Source organism: Ambystoma mexicanum, chromosome 1q, assembly GCF_040938575.1.
Source record: "Ambystoma mexicanum isolate Mex_15411 chromosome 1q, UKY_AmexF1_1, whole genome shotgun sequence".
NCBI classification, from domain to species: Eukaryota; Metazoa; Chordata; class Amphibia; order Caudata; family Ambystomatidae; genus Ambystoma; species Ambystoma mexicanum.
The window spans coordinates 463,173,525-463,187,792 of NC_090922.1; the positions used below are offsets into that span (position 1 = coordinate 463,173,525).

The 14,268-nt window shown below is 43.1% G+C and overlaps 1 long non-coding RNA gene across 1 annotated transcript in view; it reads left to right on the forward strand.

Annotated features, from left to right (window-relative positions):
• Positions 1-14,268, forward strand: part of LOC138528733 (uncharacterized) — a 191,686-nt gene that overhangs the window by 80,795 nt on the left and 96,623 nt on the right. The window contains exon 2 of the long non-coding RNA XR_011284217.1: positions 10,969-11,110. This is a non-coding gene — a long non-coding RNA (uncharacterized lncRNA). The remainder of the gene's footprint in view (positions 1-10,968; positions 11,111-14,268) is intronic.

Here is a 14,268-nt window from a genome sequence, read left to right on the forward strand (position 1 = left end):
AAATGCAGCCTGATATTTTCAAAGAAAGATGTGTGTGGGTGTGTGTGTTCTTGTCAGGTTCCAATGCTTGTGCTGCCCATCTATTAAACAATGAATGGGGCGTTTGGAATAGCTTATAATAGAAAATGAATCACTTCTAGGGGCACTTAATATTAGCAGGTACGACATAGTGAAATTAAATGATTTGTACAGGATCACACACTTTGTCTGAGTGGTAAAGCCAGAATTTGAGCCTATGCTGGAATTTAGATACTTGACCATGCATCATACGGAGCGCTGGACAGCAATCTTCGGGCACTCAATTATCAAATGTTTAATTGAGTCCACCTCCATCTGACAGAATAGACAAGTATCGTTCTTAGTCGTTGGATCTTTTATTTTCATCAACCTTTCTTGCGTGTGGTATAGGTTGAGGCGTAGTCTTAGAAACTGATTCCGATGATAATTCTATGGAAATTTGGCAAGATATTTTGGCAATTCCCCTACTTTTTGCAATTTCAGGCCCAAGTCTATCGCTGTTGCCAGTGAGGCTCGTTTCTCTGTGTTGATGATCCAATTCCATTGTCTGAATTTTTCTTTTGCCAGTTGTGGAATATTTAGAACCAAGGACATTTTTATATCAGTGGCGTTCAGAATAGCCATTAATTTCTCTTCCCAACTGTTTAGTAGGGAGGCAGATGCATCATGACTTTTGTTGTTTAAAATGAGGTATGCTTTTGTTACGGGTGATTCTCATTTTTCGGAGAAGTGTTATCGATTTCCACAAGACAAGGGAATGCAAGGATTCAAGACCCAGCTCGTGCCTTATTACCACCATTGAGACACATTGCGGGAGTTTGAGAGCTTTACGCCCAAAGCTCCCTTCCAATTGTGACCAAAAATTTGCATCGATATTCCACCCTGTTTCGCAGCCAAAACATACCACTGGGGTTACTTTTTTCTGGGAAAAGGTTACTAATGGTTGTAGTGTGAATTTTCCATATTTTGCATGCAGTTTTAGACCTTGCAATGCAAACATTCTCATGCGAGATGAGACCTCATTGGGCCAGCTCCATTCTCTAACCGAGATGTTGAAAGAGACTCCCAAGTATCGAATTGCATCTGTTCGAGTCAATGATTCGTTATATACTTTCCACCTAAAGATCTCTTTCTTTGTTTTAGTTTTATGTCCAAAGGCGACAACTTGTGACTTTTTCACATTTATGGTTAGCTGATTTGCCATTAGGTAGTCTTGCAGAGCTGACAGCAGTCTTTGTAGACCTATTTCAGTGCTGTCAAGCAGCACTACATCGTCTGCGTAGATTACGTGGTTTAAGTGATTACTATTTACTTTGGGGGGAAAAGACCGTGTTTGTGCAAGTGCTGCTGGAAGATCTGATATAAAAAGTTTAAACAGCAGGGCTGGCAAGGGGCAACCCTGTTTTACACTTTTTGTGGTTTTTATTTCTTCTGATAGTTCACCTTCTGCATTTAGACGCATGCGAATGCTGGTGTTTGCGTGTAGTGCCATCAACGGAGATAGTAGCTGATTTGGACAGCCCCAGGTCTTCAATTTCTTCCACAAGAGCTGACGATTGATGCTATCAAAAGCTTGTTGTAGGTCAATGAAAGCTAGAAAGTCTTTTCTTGTGTTTTATTGCATCCAGTTTGACCAGATTTAATAACATCAAGTTAAGTTCCACTCCGACTCCTTTGGTGAACCCAGTTTGTCTTACATCATAAATCATGGCGCTTTCTGCGCATATGGAGATTTTTCTTTGGAGGAAGGTGGCAAATATTTTCCCCATAGTGTCTAACAATGCTATGGGACGATAATTTGCTGGATCGTCTCGGTTTCCACTTTTAAACACTGGGTCTATGACAGCACAATTCCAGGAGACAGGGATCATTGCCGTTTGGGCTATGTGATAGAATAACACTTTGATAAATTGCACCCAATTATCTTTATTTGCTTTTAGCATATAGTTTGAGATCCCGTCAGGTCCGGCGGCTCGCGAGGACTTGAGTTTTTGAATTGCATTTCCGATATCTTCAACAGATTCGATCACGTCCCAATTGCAAGCTTCTATTGTAGGATTGGCAGATTAACTGCATCATAGTTGTTGAATACTTCTGTATAGTGCTTCACCCAGCTAGCGGTGTTAACTCCATTCGCTAGAGTGCTCATCTGATTTAGGTGACCAGAGTTTATGATTTTCCATATGTTGCAGCTATCTTTTTGAATCAGTAAGCGCAGCATCAGTTCAGCTTGTTCTTGTCCCTGTATGCTGTTAAAAGACTTGAGCCAATTTCGATAACGTTGACGTCTCTTAGCCATCAGCAAAATGAGATTTTTTCCACCAGCCTTCTTTAACATTTTTAGATATTTTTGTAATGTTTTCTTAGCTTCTCGTAATTCAGAGCTAAATGGATGTTTATAGCTTCTGGGTATCGACTTGTGCATACAGGTGAACTGTTTTAGTAAAGACACATATTCTACATGTGAGCTATGGGTATAGGTGTGGATATAATCCGTTGTCAGATTGCCGATCTGCTTGCTGTTTATTCGTAGTCGATTTTGAGTGCTGTTGATGTCTAGTGGCGTTACATGGCTGGGTTGACATCCTTTATATAAATTCTCCCAGGATAGCACAAGTGCATCGTGATCGCTTGATGTAGATTTCTTTATTGATAGATTTGAAATATGAAAGTGTAGATTTTCGGAAACCCAGATATAATCCAGAGTTTTCTTTAATTCCCCTTGCTGCCAAGTGGCGGCTGCAGGGATGTCGCCTCTGGTGAATCCGTTTAGCATTACGCAGTTTCGTGTCGTTAGCTCATAATCCCATTTAGTGCCACGATCTGAAAGTTCAGTTGGAATTTTTTGCATGTCTCTGGGGTTACAAACTTTTGTTTCGTCGAACCATGTGTAGTTTAGATCACCACACACTAAGATGAATCGATCTGTGAACGATGCATAGCAGCTGTCTATTTGCAGTGTTAATGAAGCAAAATAGTCCGACTCTGAGATCATTACAGGGTTCCAGTAGGTGTTTATTAGCAATAGTTGTTGTTTTTGTATATTTCCTGACTGGTCGGATGTAAATATTTGAAGAGTGAGCGCCTGAACAAATAAATTGGGGTTTTGAATTTCTATCACTTCCCAACCTGAGGAGTTCTTTATCATGGACAATAGACCAGAAAAAGGGCCTTCAAATTGATTTTTACCAGCCTCATTTAAGAATATCATGTAGTCATCGCATGAAGGGATTTTGCAGAGCCACGTTTCTTGTAAACAGATGAACACACTTTTTATATCTTGTGGCCCTCCTTCTTGAAACAAGTGGGCGAATCCTCGCGTATTCCATGATGTTAATAGTTGGGTCATGCCTCTTGACCCTGAGTGGTCCTATACATTTCTCCTTTGTATGTTTGTTTCGGTTGGATGCGCAGACTGGTGTTTGAGTTGTTTCCACAACACTTCTCTTTTGGCATTGTTAGAAGAAAGATGCTGGCTTTTCTCATATGTGGGGTTGTGGAAAGACTGCTGCTCTTCAGACACTGATAAATCAAATCCAAAGAACAATAAGTCATCTTTGTGGAACAATAAGTCGTCCAAGTGGCCGCAATCCAGATGGCCCCAGTGAGTAACGTTCATTATGATGGAACTAGCCAGTGATGGCTTGTTCCAGTCTCTCATCGCAATTCATTTCAGGGCCTTCACTTTCAATCGTTGCGCTTTCTGGTTCCTCTTCCTCATCTACTGTGTAAGTTGATACATCACACAGATTTACTGAGTCATTTGCAGTAAGATCCACTGATGAACTAATGTAATCTCGCCCACGTTTTGTAGCCTTACCTAAGGTGGTTTCAGGTGCTTTAGTTGATTTTTGTTATTATTTTTCTTTTCTGGCTGATTGAGCACCGAGATGGTTTTTTCAACTTTAGGTCATGGAGGTGTGGTCAGATTTCTTATAAAAATGTTTGCATCGTTTGTGCGTGGGTGTTTTGAGGCTGGGCCCTTCTTCGTGTTTCTCGCAGTTTTTGATTGCTTAGACTTCAGCAGCGCTGGATCATCTGTGGATTTTATTGATTTGGCCGAACCAGAGAAAATTGCAAACAAGGCTTTTTGGTCCAATACTATTGCTCTGTTATGTTGGGCATTCAAGGATATGGACTTATCATCGTTAAGTGACTTACAGGATTGTACAGGAAGTGCCTCTTTACTAGCCAGGGCATTAGTTTGTGAGTCAATGGGAATGTTCAAGCTCACTGCCATTGTCACTCCATTAACCATCAATATTGTAGAGTTTGGAGCTACTACATTCTCCTTGTTTTTGTTTCTCATGTCAAGGTTTTTCGTGCCTCTGAGAGACTCTTCTGTAGAGTTTAACGCTGTTTCTGTGAATGGCATCACAAGTTGATCTAGTTGAACATTGCGTGCTTTGTTCATGTCCTGGTCAATGTTGTGGTACTTACAGGTGCAAAACTCTCTCATTGTGCTCCCTCGAGGATGCACTGTGACGTTATGCCTAATCCACTTTGTGCATTCGACTAAGACCTCTGTAACATCAACTTTTTTGTGTGCCTCCCGTTTGGTTATTTCGTTCAGGCGAGAATGCCACTGACGTGAAGTTGCAGCTTCTAGGTCCAACCGACTGCCTAAGTGCTAATTGAATTTTTCCAGAGATGTAAATTTGTTGTTCACAGTAGCCAGTGTAGAATTCTGATCACGCACAGCGTTGTACAATGACTCATACAGTTTCATAAACGGCATTAAAGCAATGGAAAAGTTTCTGCTAAAATGTTATTGTGAATCTGGATACCAGCTGCAATGGAAATTTCCCTTTAGTGTTTGTGGGGTCGTCAACTTGATTACTTGTACACATCTGAGATGGTCTGCTTCCTAACAGGTTGAATTCAGCCCGTCTTGTTTGAGTTTCATCAACGTGGCCATTATCAGTTCTTGGTTTACGTGAGCCAGTTGGCTGACAATCATCCGATAGGTCTAGGTTGATCGAGCCCACTGTAATTGGTGGATCATGTATGGAAGCTGCTTTGTTAGCAGAGTGATTAGGTTCTTTCAACATCATGCTCACTTGTGTGAAGTTTTGCGTGCACCTTATCATGTTTGTTTATGAAGCTGTCATTTAGGCGCTCACGCATGAGAATGAAATCAGCTTTTAAACGTGCCGTCAGCCGTGCTTCACGGGCGGCAACATCATGAGTCGTGGAGGCGCTTGCATTGAGTGTTGAAAAGGGTACAAGTGGAGACGCCGCCACGTCCATTATTTTGGATTCATCAAGCGTCAGTACTTCTTTGTCACTGGCGCATAAATTGCCTGCAGAGTCTTTTAAGATGTTCGCTGCCTTTGTTTCCTGGATGTTTAATTGTAAAATGTCATCGTGTTCGCCTTTTGTCTTATTGGCTGTCTCGACGACTTTTGAGCTCTCTAGTTCATTAGTGGATCCTCGTTGCATATTATGTATTTGTGCCTATTCTTGCGGTTGTGTAGGATTTGTCTGCAGTATTGGCGAATTCAGTGTTCCAACTGACGGTGATCGCATCGCCAGCAATTCGGCGTCAGTTATATCGAACAGAAATGATGCATCCGATGCATCCAAGTATACTGTGGGCGGAGGTAACGGCCTACTATTGCCTGGAAGGTCTTCAGAAGGAGAGTGGTTTACACCTTTACTCGTCGAGTGTTTGAGTTCGACCATCAATGGAATTGACGATCTGCCATTGTTCGGCAGGTGTTCTGGTGTGGTAATCTGAGGTGCGGGGGTCAAGGTATCCAAGTTTGACTGATGTATGTCATTGACTACTGCCACAGCCGCCACAGCATTTTCTGCAGCTATTTCTGCCGCTAGCTTAGCAGGCGTATTTGCTGGAGTAATGCTAGGTGGCTCGGAGGAACTCGCCGTCGACAAGGTAGAACTATCAGGTGTTACAATTGCTAGCGACTTAATTTTCGGCAAAGGCACATCAGCTGCTATGCATGACTCACTTACCTTTGATTTAGCTGGTTTAGAATGCTGCCTCCGCAACTGCAGCAGGCGGTTGCGGGTGTGGGGTCCAACATCTGTTAAAGTCGCTTCAGAGTAATTCGGGGGCAAATCCATCGATAGACTCCCCGCACGGGCTGAGGGCGCTCTGGGCAGACTGGACTCAATGCCGGACTCCGCGCCGTGCTCCGTGCGGGAGATTAGTTTAAATAGAAGCAGAAAGAGGACTAGCATGCTGTAGCAGCAGCTCCTCAGCGACGATCACACAAAGCCACATAAGCAGAGTTTCGGGCAGACTGGGCTCACTGCCGGACTCCACGCTGCGCTCCGCGCGGGAGATTAGTTTAAATAGAAGCAGAGAGAGGACTAGCACACTGTAGCTCAGCTCCTCAGCGACGATCACACAAAGCCACACAAGCAGAGTTTCGGGCAGACTGGACTCACTGCCGGAATCCGCGCCGCACTCCGCATGGGAGATTATTTTAAATAGAAGCAGAAACAGTACTAGCACGCTGTAGCTGCAGCTCCTCAGCGACGATCACACAACGCCACACAAACATAGTTTCGGCAGACTAGACTCATTGCCGGATGCCGCGTCGCGAGCCGCGCGGGAGATTAGTTTAAATAGAAGCAGAGAGAGGACTAGCACACTGTAGCTCAGCTCCTCAGCGACGATCACACAAAGCCACACAAGCAGAGTTTCGGGCAGACTGGACTCACTGCCGGAATCCGCGCCGCACTCCGCATGGGAGATTATTTTAAATAGAAGCATAAAGAGAACTAGCACACTGTAGCTGCAGCTCCTCAGCGACGATCACACAAAGCCACACAAGCAGAGTTTTGGGCAGACTGGACTCACTACTGGACTCCGGCATCACACTGCATCATTTTGAATGTAGAATATTAACAACTGGTTGCAGGCTGCTTAGACCTTCTGTGCCAGAGAAGATTAATAGCACTCCCCTCGAAGCTGCTGATGAGTCCAGTTAAATGACTGCTGACTTTGCTGCAAATTTTTGTTTCAACCAAGTACTGGAAAAGTAAAGTGTAAAACACAGGCAAAAATCGCCTTTGCTCTTTACATTTTCATTATGTGTCTGGAAAAGTTTAAATCACTTCCACAATTAATGATTGTGGGAGCCAACCACAATGGATTCCTGGGGAATCTGCCTGCTTTTACCAGGTGTGAATGTCAGACGGAACCCAGGGGAATCCATTGGTTTTCTCCCAACATAAAAATACATGCTGGTGGAAAACCAATCTGATTTGGCATGGGGACCTCTGGTCTCCAACTTCACATAAGAAATCCTACAAAATCCTGCAGGTCATAAAAAGTGGAGATACATGCATTTATAACCACTTCTTGCACTCAGCTTCACTTGGAAAATGACCACCCATGATTGTAGCTGTGTTTTCCCCATCCTGAATGGAAGCATATAGGCACCAGCATAAACATTAATGAGAATTTACAAAACATGTCATACAGACACAAAGTGAAATGAAATGCATGACAAGCTCATTGTTTCACACCGCTTGTTCTGTATCCTACTCACCCAACAACCACACTTAAATAGCTTGTTAAAACCCTATATAATTTAAAGAAAAAAGTGCCACAGCAATGTTCACTCCCTGTTACCTTTTCTCATCTCTAATTACTTTCTGTTAATCACTTTCTGTTGTAAATAAGTTGCATCTGAGACTCACCCTCAGTGGGAGGGCCTGTGCAGCCCTGGCTGTTCGTCTTTGGGGGAGAGAGGCAAAGCAGGGGGAATGGGCATGGGCATTTGTCCCAGGTCCAAAGGTTAAATCCACCTCTGATTGCACTCTTTAGGAAATATTTCAACACTGCGTTTTAGTTTTAAAAGATGTACACCTGATATACTTTGCATGCAACATCATTGGAAATGCTCTTCTCACGTGTTATTTTAAAGGTGCTCTTTAAGTGATTCGAGCACTGCCTAAACACCCACCACCCAGGATTTACATTATACTTTCTAAACAACACCCACAATGCACATGATGTATTCTGTTGGAATGCAAACTCTGTTAACTTACTCAAACAGTATGAGCTTATCAATTGGGTACTTAGTTTAAATCATGAAACGTTCTGGCAGACTAGCTTCCACACAGACAAAGTACATTCTATTTAGGTCGGAACTCCACTGTTAAGTTTGCATGAGAAGATCTGAAACTGGTCCATCCTTACCATCCTAGCCTTATCATTTTCAGGTAGGGCCTTGTTGGACCAACTCAATGAGGTGCAGCTTGGATTCCCTAGGCGTGGCAAGCAAGGCACTCACATCTGGGCATATACATGTTCACTTCGGAGACAAACCGAAACCAACATGCATTGACAAAGCAAACAGCTTGGGCTTTTAATTAGGCATGGATAGGCATTTGCCAGGCACTGCCATAAGGGTACCACCTGCTCATAAGATGGGAACAGCTGGAAAATGGTGTGAGTACATGGAATGGCATTGCTTGGCAGATGTCTAATACCTATGCACAAGCAAAAACTGTTGGCGTTGTGATTACATGTTTAAGACAGTACTTCAGGCAGAGGCATTGACAAAGGTATTGCTTATAAAAACAACTGGCTGAAGACACACATTAAGAGTTGTTTTTTATCATACCAGGAGCTCATTTACATTGGCAATTAAGAAATTAAACACAAAAAGAATGCTTAGATATAACACTGGTAGGAACTATGTAGCAAAACGTTTGGTTTTACTTTGTGATAGAGCTTGCTCAAAGAGTTCGAGAAAGGTTACGTTTTGGTGGTGAGAGACAGGACGTTGCTGGTAATGCCATAGGCTCTAACATAGCCATGACTAGTCATTTAGTGGGTAAATGACCGAATACACCCATAGGACATGTGTTTCTCCTTACATTTTATCTCCATCCTATCTGTGTTTCACTGCATGAGTTCTGTCTTGAACCTAATAGGAAAACGTCTGAATCAATTATAACCACTGGCATTGCACTGGCCATTCTTCTTTACCATTGTTTGCAAATCAGCCTTGGCCCATTAACCAATGTGACTACACTCCAGAATTGCATTTGTGTATTATAAATCTTATATTTTTACTCATACTCAAGTAGTTAATGCAGCAGAATAAATATGTTGAATGCAATTTGTAAGGTCCCCCAGTCGGATGATGCCCCTTCTTCAGAAATCTGTTCAAGCGACATCACCTGTCATTTATTGTTATATAATATAGTTAACCGTTTTATTAAGCATGATGCAAAAAAACTGCTATAGTCCCACAAAAGATAAACATGCTTTAAATTACAGTAATCAAAACTGTAATTTTAGGTTTGAGAAAATAGATGTAGGCAGCCAGCTTGAATAAGTATGCTCCCTCACTTGTAGGTGTGAATGGCCCTCCTTCTCCCTGGTCATTTCATGGCTGTGGAGTATACATCGTTGTCTAGGGCATGAAAACAAATCCTGGCTGACCTCCTGCAGTTCAGCCTCTCAAAATGATATCTCTGAGGTTGCTGCTGCATGTGTGGAGTGAAATCCACCCCCACATCCTTATTCCCTCAGGTCCCACTGGCAGGGCCTACTTTCTAGGGGGCCAGAGGGTGGCCGTGGGGGGCTGCCCCCGTTGCCCCCCCTGCTAGAACCGGGCCTGGTAAATTGGAGGATCTGCTTGATTGTGAGTCATGAGTCATGAGTCCCCTTGAGTTATTCCTCATTTGGAGCCCTACAGGACTACCTAGTGACATCCAAATCAATGCATGCCGGATTACATGCAGCAATATCATGTGCAGTTCTGTTCTTACGTAGCATTAATACAACTCTTAGCTTGTCAGGGTGGTAAGACATGCTGTGTTTGGAAATAGCTCATGTTGTACCACTACCACTAGGGGTTGTCAGATTACTGCACAGCCTATTTGGCCACAGGAGAATTTGTTGCATATATTTTGACATATTTTGCTGCATATATTTGTGGGGGTGGGTTTAGGCAAATAATTACTGAAGAGGTTACAGGGGGTGTGTGCGGGGTGCTCTCCTCCCTCATACATATGCAGCAAAATCAACCTGTCAAAAATTCTACCAATTCTCATACGACCAAATATATTCTATATAATCATCCTAAACCCTAGCACTACCTCCAAACTTGTTATTAGGCCATATATGTATAAAATGAAGATGCCATGTTTCTTGGACTGGTTGTATTATGACGTTTTGCACCATGAAGCACAAAGTGCTTAGAATATATTGTTTTTCTAAATGTGTTACTTATGTGTAGAGTATCCAGCTGGTTATTAAATCCAAATAGACTTTTTACAAAATGGTCCTTACATCGGCCAAAATGGACGAATGGCTATATTCATAGCGAACTATGTTTTTTTCCGCAATCTGTCCCAAAAGACAACAGATTGTTTTGTAAATTTAAAAATTACGTAGTCAGAGGCAAAAAGCATATAAGTTCCTTTTTTGGAAATAGAAAATAAAAAATAATGTTAACAACACATTTTGCAATTTTACACTTTTCTTGTAACTACGTGAGCCAGGGATAGTCAACTAGTTCTTCCCTTTATATATAGAGATTGGATTGACTAAAAAGGTTTGTTCTGTTGGGAAATCGATCAACCATACGTCTATGAATCATCATTTAACTTAATGCACCTGGATTGGGGCGCAGTCCATTTGGATTTAATAACCAGCTGGATACTCTACACGTAAGTGACAAATTTAGAACAAGCAATATATCCTAAAAATATGGATTTTACAATAGAAGCCAACAAAAGAATTTGTTGTTTTTGCAGTAAGCAAAAAAACATAGGAAGTCAATATCAACACTACTCCACGCCATTCTCTCAGATATCCCAAATTTAGCATTTTAGACAACAGGTCAGTAATCATGTCAATATATCTAAATTATATGTGTGACATCACCTATTTGACACAAATGTTTTAAGGCTTTGCACTATTACTAGTAAATTAGTTTTTTTGACTTGCTATTTTAGATCAGTACTATATCAATTGGGGAATGGATTGAACTCCATAAACCAGCTGTTTTGTCCTGAAGATGGCCCACACACTGAATTGAGTGACAGCCCTTGAGATGGTGCAGTACACACAATAGAGGGCAAAACATATGTCGACTAGGTAGGAAATAACCATTTGTTTTTTCCTTTTTCTCTTTTGCAACACCAAATCATGTTTTGCCAGGAATGGAATGTAAATTATTTTGAGACCCCGGAATAGTGTTTACAAAAAAGTGAAAAACTCTACTACAATTGTAATGATATGTGGTAAAAGGTGTTTTAAGAATTTAAAGTATGTTGTAAGTGATTACATGTCTATTTTTCAGGTTTTTATAATGAAACTGCAAAGAGTAAATAAAATTGTATAACTTGCATAAAAAAGTGTCTTAAGTGAAAGTGGTGTCTAATCTACTATATGTAAAGAGGTTATATGATTGAACTGCCTGATGTTCGTGAAGGGACGATAGAGAGGGGTAGACAATCTGTTTTACCTTTTGTTGTACTAACGCATGGCACATAGGCTTCATATTATAAATGATAACTCTTCTCTTTATTGAAAAGCGGTAGCAAAATGCTCAAAAACAAAACTATCATTTGTATAATTCGCTCTGCTCTAACGTGGTTCAGACAAACAAATCCTCTGCTTGATGATTCCTTTCAATGGTGCTTCTTCTAATCAATCTTTGTCTTTTCTTACTGCTACCTCTAGGTATTCTCTCTGCCTCAATAATATGGTTTATTTTTAGGTTGTTGGAATTATTCTAGGTGACATAATACAGCATCCCTTGTGACTGTTTGAGTGTCATCACAACTTCACACGTTGTAGCTGAGCTATCGCATGGGTTTGCTGAGTGCCTTCAGGCAGGCAGTTTGCCTACGGTAGGTGGTGCGCAGCAGGTCATGGTAAGACTGGGTAGAGTTTCCCAGACATCTGAAAGGACAGAGGAAAGAACCTTGTAGGCCAATACAACGTCCCTTAGCAATGGTGAAGTCGGCTCGAAGAATACAGAGCCTGCTCAGTGGGTAGATGTTTCCCTGCAACATCTATAACTGGGTAAGACATTTGGGTTATTTACCATGCAGGGGATCCCAGATATCCTTAGAGACCAGGTAGTACCAGTTCAGGGGGGCCTAAAGAGGACTTTCCAAAGTCTCAGATTTCTGCTCAGGGCATTAAACATTTGAGGGTGGAAATCCTGCTGTGACAAAATGACTACTGATCTGGAATAGGTAATGGCTAAACTGTCGACTCAGCCCCACAATACCTCTAAACCAGCAGTGATCCCAATCATAAAGGTAAAACAAGCCCAGCCCAAAAGATATAACTCCTTTGCCTGTTTTGATAGTGAAGGCCAAAGGTAGGCTATCTCTTAAGGAGGGTTATGAGATGATACACTTATCCACCCAAACAGCATTAGTGCCAAGACTCCAAAATAAAATAATTGTTGATTAAGGTTAAATAAAAATATAGGGTCTCATTACGAGCTTGGCAGTATTCTGGAAGTAAATCTACCAGAATACCAGGACACGCATTTACCTTTACCTCTACGTGGTCCAGTGGAATTACCACCATATTACAGTGGCAGTATGGCAGGTTAGTCCTGTGGTGTTCTCGGTTGTCATAGCGGGCCTGCTGCGGTAAAGGAAAACTCAGGACACGGAGCGTTTCAAATGCACGTCCCCTTTATTCTCCTTCTTCCCCGAACTCCCCGATCCCGCCCCCCGTTACATCACTCCCTTCCTCATTCCCTCCCGCCCCCGCGTTACTAAGGGAACGTCAATGTGACATCTCCCCCCTTTTTAAACGGTTACCAGTCTTCTCGCAACGGGCTAGAGTCCGGTGGGCTTCTTGTCCATTTCCTCTATCCATCGACGAGGTCTGTTCTGGACCCTCTGTGGACGGGCCTGACTCGGCCCAGGCGAGAGTCCGCTTCCCGCTCTGGGGCTTTCTCTTTCCAGCTCTGTGTCCTCCGAGAACCCCTGATCAGCCTGGTAGGAGTCGTCCGACTCATAGTCTAGAGGCATCTGCACTGTACCGCTTAGCCTCCTGGCTCCACTGAGCGGAAGCTCTTTGAAGTGAGATGGGTTTCTCGTGACGGATCCCGCGGGCCCCTGGGCTGTGATCATAGACCCCTTTTTCTGGGTGACAAGTAAAGGTTCTTCCCAGAAGGGGGCCGTGTGCTTGTGCGTCGTCGGTTGTCACACGGCTACCACATCTCCAACTCCAATCATGGAGGGCTGAGTGTTAGGGAGAATTCTCTGTTTAGGCCGAATTTCCCTACCTAGTGAGTCCCCCAGCAGCTTTGCTGGATTTCTGGGGTTTCTTTTTTCCCCTGCCAAGAGTGAGACTCTTTTACCCTCACTCTTGGGCATGTTTGAAGTGTGTTTCTTTGGTTTACCTTGTGTTGAATGGGCTATGGGGTCTTTTACCCCATAGGGCCTCATGTGTTTTTTTGATATGGGTTACACAGCACCCTCCGTGCAGTAACCCAGGGGCGTCCTAGGGACTCCCCAACATAGACTCCATACCCTGGGACTGACTACTGTCTCCCAGGGCATGTAAAGTCACCAAAGACTTTACTAGTCTTAAATCCTGAACAGAACCAGTACAAACCATCATATTGTGGATGTACTGGCTGGGGCAATTCGATTGCCCCAGGGTCTGTTAGTCGAGGGGGCACGTCTCCGTCCCCCCTGATCGAGTTTTGGCTGGTGGCACTGGAAACTACTTTTTATATTCAACCGCGAATATTTTCCTATGGGATTTCCCATTGTTTTAGGCTAACATATTTAATTATTTATTTACGGTAGCCTCAAACATACCGCCGGTTTATATATTTATTATTATAACTCCGGTTGGGATTTTTGCCAAAACTTGATTCTAAAATGGCGTTGGCGTTCGCCTCTGTAACTCTGACCCAAAGTGGAGCCCTTTGTTCCACTTTTGGCGGGCTTCTCCACAGAAGCCCTCCAAGGTGGTGCCACTCTGTCTGGGGTACTTAGGAGGGGTGGAGGGGGATTTAGGCACCCTGGACTGAGTTACCTTGCTAACTCAAGTCACACTCCGTCCTGATTGGCCCAAGTGGTGAGCCGGCCGGCTCACCACTTAGCATGTTTGAGTGACAGCTAGGCTGGGTGAATGGGGGTTTGCTGCATAAAAGCAGGGCTTTGGGGACTGGAACTTTAGAAGTCGCCACAGGACCAAGAATCCGACGAGGGAAGGGCTGAGCCGACCTGCTACGACGACACCACCCGGTGGAGCCCTGCTGAACCGTCTCA